The following is a 7,145-nucleotide window of genomic DNA, read 5'->3' as shown; positions in this document are numbered from 1 at the left end:
TATCACTCTTTTCTTAACCTTTCCAGAAGAGACCATGAGGATGCTCAAGGGGCTGGAGCACCTCTGCTATGGAGACAGGCTGAGAGAGCTGGGGGTGTTCAACCTGGAGAAGAGAAGGCTCCAGGGAGACCTTATTGTGGACTCTCAGTACTTAAAGGGAGCTTATAAAAAGATGGAGAGAAACTTGTTACATGGGTAGATAGTGGTAGGACAAGGGAGAATGGTTTTAAACTGAAAGAGGGGACATTTAGAGTGGATGTTAGGAGGAAATTCTTCCCTATGAGGGTGGGGAGGCTTTGGCACAGGTTGCTTGGAGAAGCTGTGGATGCCCCGTCCCTGGAAGTGTTCATCTAGCCTGGATGAGACCTGGGCTAGTGGAAGGTGTTGGAGCAAGATGAGCTTTAAGGTCGCTTCCAACCCAAACTATCCCATGATTCCACAGTTCCCAAAGAGGGATGGAGATGGAAACTGTTCTTACAAAGCAATTGGGCAGCTACTGCTTTTCCAGAAACACTTGGATCCTTCAGCACACCCCAGGCTGACCACGTCAGCTGGCACCACTTGCGACATGAACACACTTCTGTGTCCATCACAAACATGCAGCACCATCACTTCCTCATTCTATCCTCTCTCCACACACCTCCAAACGAACAGAAGGAATGCTGGGCTGTCTCTGATAGGAACGAATTTATGAAGCTCAGGTTACACTGAGGACACGACCCTCCAGGAAGCTTTTATTTGCTATGACAGCCCATGATCTTCATATCTGCAAGAGAAGTTTTGTTTAATTTGAAGAGAAGGGTTTGTCTCCTGAGATGGATGTGAAGGCCTCGGATTTCATTGCTGCCTGGTATTGTGGTGGACTCTGATTCTCTTGACTCCTTCATGAACCATAATCTATATAATGTCTGCTGTCCAGTACAGAAGCTTTTTTAATTAATATTCCCCATAGAGGTGATCTGATTTTGCTTTTGCAGGCAAAGAAATGGGTCTGCTTTAAAAATAACCTCTTATATGAAATGATGCATCATAGCACTCCCATGCAGAACAGCAGTTAGGAAAGTATTCCATAGCAACGGCCACATCTTAATAGAAGATCATCTCCTGGACATCTCCCTCTGCATTTCTGCAATTACCAACTATGTCTCCTACCATCTGCAATTACATAAAATCCCTCTGGCAACTACAGCTATTGCTTACATGGAAAATTAATGTTGGGGAGCAACGGGATTTAATAACTAAATATAAGAAATGTAAGTTATTACTACATGACTATCTGTCAAGCTTTACCCCAGCTACCAGGAGCCATTGAACTGATCAGCACGGGATGTAATTTTGAATTCCTGGACTTAATAATATAAATCATTAGCCCTTGGATTTAATATTTTCTTTGCACTGTAACGCAGAACTTTCCCCAGCCACTTTGACATTAAAAATGCAGCATTTGGAATATGCAAAAGGAATGGCCTGATTTGCTTAATGGACAACCTGGAAGCAGGTTGTGCTGGGAGCAGCTGTGGCCACACAGGTCTGCCTGTTCCCTGGTGCTCCAGGGTTTGTCCAGGCCTATTTTATATCATGTTTCTTCCATATTGCTGGGAAACAAGCAATTATGTTTCCTGATGTCACTGTGTCATACTGCTGTTGGGCTACTGGTTTCATAAATCAAAACAGCACTTAGATTTTATTTAGAAGAAGCAAGTTTTGAAATGCATTGTATTGGAGGTTAATATTATCCCTTATCTACAGATTAATAATGATTTTGCACACTTTGGCTTTTTTTTTGTCACAGCATTCATTATGAATGTATAAATGATGTCACAACTTGGTTAAAAAGGTGCAGTTATCATAGTGGCTCTCGTTTTCCAGTTTTAAAATAAAAAGGTTGCCTTTTTTTAAAAAAAAAAGTGACACTTTATCTAAAATATTTTCAAAGCAATTGAACATTTTCTGATGGGGGTATAAGTACTGATAAAAATTTCCATAGTTGTCATTTCTCTAGAAGAAAGCAGTGACTAAAATGGCACACATATTTGAAAAAGTTGGTTGGCACAAATATAATTTTGGGGAAGAAAATAAGAGGTCGCCTGACTAGAAAGATTTAGAACAAAGTAAATTCTTGGTACTAAATTATCTCTGTCTACCAGCCTAGGAACTGAATCCCAGACATCCACTTCTTGTGCCCTGGAAGAATTAATCTCACCATACTATATGAGCACCACTTGGCACCTCTGCTACAGAACAACACGCCTGGCAATGAATATGGAGTCACCAGTGCCTTGGGAATGTCAAGGCAGGAAGAAATGTTCAAAAGAGGGGGAATATCCCAGTTGTCATGACTTGGATGTCAAAGTAAAGAGTGACTGAACATGGAATGAATCCTGTTCACCTGTGGGAGATAAAGGCTGAGTGTAAAACAGCAGCTCGGTTCAACCAAGGCAGGTTTTGAACTGTGCTGAAACCAAACTGCAGGTCTCTGGTGGTTAAGGAGATAAAGGGGGATCAGTAAGATCAATGCACGAAACAGGTATCAAACACACCATGGTTCCAGGTTCCAGCAGCAGTTTGTGGTCAATCTCAGAAGTTTCTGATCTTGATGGGCTAATTTTGAATTACAGGGAAGCTCAGTATCCTTCTAGTGGCTGGAAACCAGAGCAAGTGAAAGCACAGACCTGGCCCAAACCCCCCTCAGTGCTGCAGTGAGTCATCTCTCACATGGGAACGGTGACAGTGGATTACAGCAATCCCTGAGGGCCAGGTCAGCCCTCTGGAATCACAGCTAATACTCTGCTGGGACTACTCAGCTAATACTCTACCAGGGCTGTGGGTTGCATTAAAAGTGAGATGAGCTCTGAGTGCATTTGGTGGGAGGTCACTGCCCATCTGAGGGGGAAGGCAAGAATGCCAACAGCATGACCCACAGCACAGGTATGTGTGTGTGACTGTACCCTGAGGGCAGGGAGTTCAGAAGCATGGATTGGTCATATAGTCTGCAAAGAGAGAGGAGGCCGAGCAGCTGAAGGAGGCTCAGATAGACCCTTCAGAGAAATAACTCCGTGTCTGAGGAATCTGTGCTTTCTTTTGACCAGGTGAAGGTGGAAGGAAAAGAGCAGGGATCTGCTGGCAGGGCACAAGACGTCCTACGGGGATATTTCAGAAGGCTGCAGTAACCAAGGACATGCATTCTCAGTATCCAATAAACACACAACAACAAATAAACACCAGTGACAAATGGGGTGACGCATTCAGAATTAAGATAGCTGTCCCAAAGTGAAAACACTTATCAAAGTTTAAGAGGATTATCACCAGCCACAACCCTTCCCACACAGCTCTGCCCCCTCCCAGGCAATATTTCCTTCTCCATCATCTCTGCTGCATAAACAAGTTAAGTGTTTATATTCTCAATCACTCAGAAATATCTTCTGCAAATAGTCTCTTGAGGTTGCTAAAATTGATTACAGAGTCAGAGTGTCAAACTGAAGTAAGAGTACAAAAATGTAAGAATATGAACTGTTTACATTAATCACAAAGACAGAGGAGCTCTGAAAAGGTGCTTTTTATCATACTACATATAAATAAATAAATCACAAAGCAGGCAAAGGGAATAAAATCTAAGCCAAGGCTTGTTTCAGTGAGGTAGTTCATGTAGTGCAGTTTCTCAGGCTTTTGTAGCAACTTCTAGACAGTCGTGACACACTGTGTGCTTTAAAAATGGGTGTTCTTTGTAGACCCAGCAGATGTGCAATATGATAAATCTGTGTTTTGGTGGGAGGTGAGCCAGTCAATGTCAACAATAAAAATGATCAACAGCAGTCTCCTGTTCCATGAACAAATTGTTCAGGCCCTTTGCAAATTCAGGCAGCTCCCACTCCAGAAATTCTCACCACTGGTGTTTCGAAGGCTTTCTTCAAAAGCGCAAAATATGGAGATTCCCTTCAAACCAGACAAAGTGAGCAATGATAGAAGAGCATAGAAAGTTACCTACACTGCTCTCCCAGATGGCTCCTTCTATCTGCCCTTGGAGAATCATAGAATCACAGAATGGTTTGAGTTGGAAGCGACCTTAAAGATCATCTTGTTCCAACCCCCAGCTCCCTACACCTTGTAACCTTCCATCAGCCCCAGGAGACAATGTTGTGGGTTCTTTAAATTTCACAGGGGCCTTTGTTGCTCATATCAACAGAGATATTGGGGGGGTATTTATATAAAACTTGTGTGTGTGACAGTAAAAGAGAGTGGGAAGAGTCAAGGACTGGAGGACCAGTTCTGTTGAGTGCTCTGCAGAGCACATGGGAAGGGTTTTGTGTGGGTAGCACCACCAGCAAGGCAAAAGGGAGCAGAGCTCCACTGTGATGTGAACGCAGAGGAGGAGGTGGGAGGGAGATGATGTGTGTGGGTGAGAACACAAGGAAAGCAGAGCGTGTCAGCTGTGAAAGAGGAACCACGGCAGATGGCCTAGTAAGGACTGTATCCATATCCTTGGGTTAAGGGCAATCAGGGACTATAGGGTACTTACCCAGCAGGGAGTCTTTGTTAAGCAAAACTGCCCCACTGAACGGCATTCAGGGTGTAATTAGCACTCAGGGAGCACAGTCAGGACAAGGCTGCATTTGACCGTGTGCTGCACTGACAGGTAATGAGAGATGTCTTGGGAGACACCGAGTTTGGCTGCGTTAAAACACAGACCAAGTCTGGCCGTTTAGAGAGATGAGAGCACAGTTATAATGCCTGAAACACTTTTCGAAGGGATGCTTCTCAGACCAGCCACACATCTTTTACATAGGCTGTCCCCCCACCCCTGTTTTTCATTCTTCCTTTAAACCATCTTCTTCCTGCTATTTTGTATGACAAAGGCATTGTGATGATGTGCTGATACCGAGCAAAATAAGGAGAGCTGGAGGGCAGGGTGGTTGATGAGAAGAGCAGGAGAGAAGCTCCTTGACCTCCAGTAGCTGTTTGTAGCTGCAATGATATTCTGTCACTGTCAGCTGTTACAGCTCTACCCTTAAAAAAAAGCAAGGGACACTGGGGAGGAGGTTATGGTTGGCATCCGCTTTGGGCACTGAAGAAAGAGGATGCTCCATTCGGGTGGGAGCAGTGGAAGACTCTGGGAACATTGGCAAGCCAGGAATCTTTCAGGACATTCAAAACTCCAGCTGCCCCTAGTCCCACCATTGTACAGGCAGTGGCAGTTTGTTGTGAACTGTCTGTCCTGCAGCCAAGATCCGCTGTGGCAGCTCCTCTTTCCCACTGGCAGCCGGCGGGCGAGGCACCTGGAGAAGGCAGAGGGGAGGGTGGTGAGGGACCGAACCCTGGCCGGGGCAGCAGCAACGCGGGGCTCCCACCCCCGCAAGGTGAACTCAAGGGCATCCCACGGACAGACCCCTCCAAAGGCTCCATCTGGGGCCTCCGGAAAATGGCACCGAGCCATTTTTGTACAGCACGATGCACAAAGTGCCTGCGCCTCGCGTGACGACCCGGCCGCCTGTTCTCTCCCCTCCACGAACCACACACTTCACGCCGAGAGGAACGCGGCTCGCACCCCTCGCTCTGTCCTCCCGGGCCCTGAAGGTTGAGGGGCGAACGCCTTTGTACACAATGGCCCGGGCGGGAGCAGCTGCGGAGGCCGCGGGGCCGAGGGCTCAGCCCCGCGCAGGCACCGGGGCCGAGGCAGCTGCCGCCGGCGGCCGCCGAGAGGCGGGGGAGCCCCCGGGACCCCCGGGGAGATGGCCGCGAGGGGATCACGAGAGACCGTCAGGAGACCGTGAGGGACCGTCAGGGGACGGACCGTGAGGGAGCGCGAGGCGTCCCCGCCGCGAGGGGCGGGCGGTGGATGTGACGCGCGGGCGCGCGCGGCATTGTGGGAGCTCCGCCAGCCCGTCCAGCCGATCCCGGTGGCCCCGCGGGCGGAGCGGAGCGGCGGGAGCGGCAGCGGGAACGGGAACGGGAGCGGGGCCGCCGCCGGCCGACGGGAGACATCTTGCCCGCGCCGTAAGTGCCCGCCGCGCCCGCCCGCCGAGCGGGGAAGGGAGGGGGGCGCGCCGGGGGCTCTGTCGCGGCGCGGTGACACCGGCGGCGGGGGGGGCGCGGGGGTGGCCGGTCCCCTCCCCTGGGGGAACCCGGGGGTCGGCTCTGCTGCCTCTCGTTGTTGTCTCGGGTGAATCCCGGAGAGCCACCCGCGCCCAGCGAAATGGTGGCAGCGGGGCCGTATTTCCATGGAATCCGCTATGGAATGACGGTGTGGGGCCGGGGGGAGCCCGGCGGGGCTGCGGGACCGCGGTCCGCCCCCGTCCCTGCTGCTCCAGGCACCGGCGGGCTCCTTCCTCGGCGTTCCCGCCGGGCAGCGCGGGGTGATCGAGGGACACTGCGAAAAGCGCAAGGGAAAAGCAGCAGGACGCGTTGTTTTGTTGGTTTGTTTTTTTTTTTTTTTTTTTTTGTCCCCCGTGCGTTTTCCACTCGGGATGGGGAACCCGCGGCGCAAAAGTTACCTGCGGCGTGTGAACGAATTAATGAAAAACAAAAGCCAAAGGGCGCGTCTTAAAACCGCACGCGGAGAGCTGTAAAAAAAAAAAAAAAAAAAAAAAAAAAAAGAAAGAAAAGAAAATAAATAAACGTTCGGCTGGAAGAAGAATAGGGGCTCGCTATTCTTTTGGAAGTGTCACTTGCCGAGGAGCCCGCAATATGTCTGCCTGCAGGCTCGGAGCAGCCCGTGGGGACCGCCCGGGTGTGGGTGTTCCGAGGGGACCGCCAGCACTGCAGGTGGATGCGGGTTCCCGGGGCTCCGCACCGGGCACGGCACAGGAGCGCTGCCATCGGCCCGGGGCTGCGCCCGGGGGGGACAGCGAGGGCGGCAAACTCCTCCTGCAACTTGCACCTTCCCGCAGTCCTTTTGTTTTCCCTGTAATCTTTAAAAGTAAGTTGCGGAAGGCCCGTGAAATCGCGTCTGAAGCCGGCAGTGGGAGCCAGCTCGTGTGCGAGCAGGGTGATGGAAAACTGGGGATGGAAGGAGGCTTGTTGTTGAAATATATTTGGATGAGGCTCGTTATTTGTCTCTTGACCGTACAAATGAACAACCATTTTTTTTCCCCCCCCAGGACCGTGTGTAGCTGTCACTTAGCAACAGGTCTGTAGGGAACTTTGCAGAT

General features: G+C 49.9%; 1 protein-coding gene and 1 long non-coding RNA gene across 6 annotated transcripts in view; one reads left to right on the top strand and one right to left on the bottom strand.

Annotated features, from left to right (window-relative positions):
* Nucleotides 1-3,418: 3,418 nt before the first annotated feature.
* On the bottom strand, nt 3,419-5,706 carry LOC120323934. Of its 2 annotated transcripts, none has more exons than XR_005564884.1 (2): nt 5,380-5,706; nt 3,419-5,273 (listed from the first exon to the last, which is right to left on the bottom strand). It is a non-coding gene; the product is annotated as an uncharacterized LOC120323934 (long non-coding RNA). The 2 variants fall into 2 exon arrangements; XR_005564883.1 differs by having other exon boundaries at nt 5,384-5,706.
* A 177-nt stretch (nt 5,707-5,883) lies between these two features.
* LOC114001989 (core histone macro-H2A.1) overlaps nt 5,884-7,145 on the top strand; it is a 42,504-nt gene continuing 41,242 nt past the window's right edge. For all 4 annotated transcript variants that reach the window (XM_027747623.2, XM_027747621.2, XM_027747622.2 and 1 more), the window contains exon 1: nt 5,884-5,991. The gene's annotated coding sequence lies outside the window, so the exon portion shown is untranslated. The remainder of the gene's footprint in view (nt 5,992-7,145) is intronic.

The sequence above is a fragment of the Pipra filicauda genome, unplaced genomic scaffold (assembly GCF_003945595.2).
Source record: "Pipra filicauda isolate LSUMZ 115617 unplaced genomic scaffold, ASM394559v2 scaffold381_size687511_pilon, whole genome shotgun sequence".
Lineage (NCBI taxonomy): Eukaryota > Metazoa > Chordata > Aves > Passeriformes > Pipridae > Pipra > Pipra filicauda.
This window is presented reverse-complemented; position numbering and strand designations above follow the sequence as displayed.